Source organism: Cupressus sempervirens, chromosome 2 (assembly GCF_028749045.1).
Source record: "Cupressus sempervirens isolate cs-2001-9-10 chromosome 2, ASM2874904v1, whole genome shotgun sequence".
NCBI classification, from domain to species: Eukaryota; Viridiplantae; Streptophyta; class Pinopsida; order Cupressales; family Cupressaceae; genus Cupressus; species Cupressus sempervirens.
In genome coordinates this window covers 537,031,892-537,034,422 of record NC_143119.1, presented here as the reverse complement: position 1 = coordinate 537,034,422, position 2,531 = coordinate 537,031,892, and the positions used below count along the sequence as shown (strand labels likewise).

The 2,531-nt window shown below is 34.7% G+C and overlaps 1 pseudogene; it reads right to left on the bottom strand.

Moving 5' to 3' along the window:
• Positions 1–373: 373 nt before the first annotated feature.
• Positions 374–924, bottom strand: LOC149573316 (transcription initiation factor IIF subunit beta-like; annotated as a pseudogene).
• Between the last annotated feature and the right edge of the window lie 1,607 nt (positions 925–2,531).

Below are 2,531 nucleotides of genomic sequence, written 5' to 3'. Positions count from 1 at the left end.
GCTTGTTTCCTTGCATGGGGTTCTTTATTTGATAGGCTTTTCCTCCTCCATGCATGATAGGCTTCCTTTCCTATTTTTGGGTTGCTCCCCTTTTAAAACCTTTGACATGCATGTTTTTTCATTACTTAATCTCCCTAGCATGGTCTTCTTCTTTGCTATGGGTGGCTCCCCTCACTTTTGAATGTGAAGTGCTCTGCGTGGGGCTCTGCCTTTAATGTGGGTGTCTTTTGTTTTAAAAATACAAATCTTCCTCTATTTTATCAGCTCCTTTCAATGCTTGACACCTCCATTCAATGCATGCTTTAGAAACTTTGAAAGAGGGTCATTGTAAACAACTTTGTGAAAAGACATTCTCTTTCCAAATGCCAAAGAACTAATCCACCTCCATGTCTTCTATAGTTTTCTTGTATTCAAGTTTTAGTTCATAAGTTCCTTGATAGGCACTCATTTTGTTGTAATTGCCAAGCCCCATTATTATCTCATTTATAAATTGTTGAGGCTGATCTATTTCTATTACAAGTTGTTTCAAAGTCTTGTTAGATTGTCACTCAAAAAGCTTGAATAGAATATTCTCTAGATCATTTCTATCCATTCTAGTTCTCTTCATTTCCTGAATTTTCATTGGTGCAACAACACCCTTTTTTCCTTTGAAAAAAATGTTGAAAAATCCATCATCCCTTGCATTGGATTGTAACCTCCTCCATGGTCACTATTTATAATCTAATTTTTTCTTGTCTTGACATTAAATTTGTTTGTTCTCTCATGACACAACCTATTGTAGTCTTCAATGTTTTGATGGTGCAGTTTCATGTTGAACTTGTGTTCAACTTTCCCATCAACAGCTACCTTTCCTTAGCCATTCTTTGATAAAATAAGCATACAAATAATATCGGCAGACATGTTCAATAGAGCTATGTTGTCCATGGTCCACCCTAAACATTCACATTGATGATGAAGAAAATAACATGTTCGCAAAATTAATGGATGCGTTCAGTATTTTCAAAAATGGCTACATTTCTTGTAATGAGCTCCAAAAAGTTTTTTCCATGAAGGGGTTCATTCCTATTGGAGAAGACCTCCTACAATGCAAGAAAATGATTTGCAGATTTGACTTGGATGGCAATGGAGTTTTAGATTTCTCTTAATTTCAAAAGATGATTCAATCTTCTAACCTTTCTACCCAATGAACATGAAGAACTCTATCCATGCATATCCTGAAGCATCAACACCAAATATGATAACTTGTGCAACCTGATTTTGATAAATACTCTAATAGGGAAGCTTTGCAACTTGCTAAACCATGATATCTTTGAGATTGATCTTTGGGATTGATGTCAATCTCTTTTTAAATCGTACATGTGATCCAAGTCAACAATGTTGCTTGTCCAAAAATGTTCCACATAAAGACATTTTCTCCAATTGTATTTGTATTGATCAAATAGAACTAGGCATCTCCACTTCAAACATGGGAGCTTTGCTACTCATGCTATGACCTCCTCTACTTGATGGAATTAGTTAGGCCCCAACGTGGGTCCGGTTAATTTTTTTTGTTGTTTTTGAACAACTGAAGTGCCAAACTGATCCATTCACCCTCTTGCATTGTCTTAAAACCAATTCGACCACTAAAAGTGAATTTGAAGTTCATTTTACATCTTTTTGCAAATTGTCAATTTTTCGTCAGAAAATCATTTGACTAGCCTTAAAAACTGACCAAAACACCATATCGGGCTCTGAAATCTGACATACTAATTCTCTACTCTAGATTCTTGCACCATGTTGAATCTTGTCTCATGACAAGTTATCAGTCAAAATATATTGACTATCTAAGTTTCCTTCTTAAGATCACCTATAGGTAAACATGTCAGAAAACACTAAATTGTGTTCAGATTTGGCTTCAAAAAAATACGCAAACTAACACTTGGGCAAACAAAAATTGGGATTTTTTTTACTTTCATGAGGAGAATATGGATCTATGATTTGGGATCATGACAAATAATAGGATGCAAATGGAAATCACTCAAAGTGGGCTACTCAAACGTTTGCAGATTGAAGCAATGGGAAAAAAACATTTTTTGCAAATGGAATTGACCTAGAAAAGTGTACAGACTAATTTGTCAAAAAGTGAAAATTGGCACACTTAAAGTATTTTTAGAGGACAACATAGTAGTACAATCTCACATATCAAAATTTTTGACATATGACATCATGAATAGGGGTACTAATCAATCTGCTCCTTTCGACAACAGTAAAAGGTTAGAAATTGCATTTGGAATCGCATTCGAAAACTAAACACATAGATTCATCATAAGCTCAAAATAGAAACCTAGCAAATATCTAACCTCTAAAATGCAAGTGAAAGGAATTTTATCATTTTGGTCAACTGGGTCAAAGTTATAACAATTCAAATAGGGCTTCCTACAATTATGAGCAATGTGCATTAGCATGACAACAATAAATGACCAACTTTGAGGGATTTGAGAACTAGAAAAACAAATTTGAAATGACTCAAAATCTGAAACATAGGCTCTCTA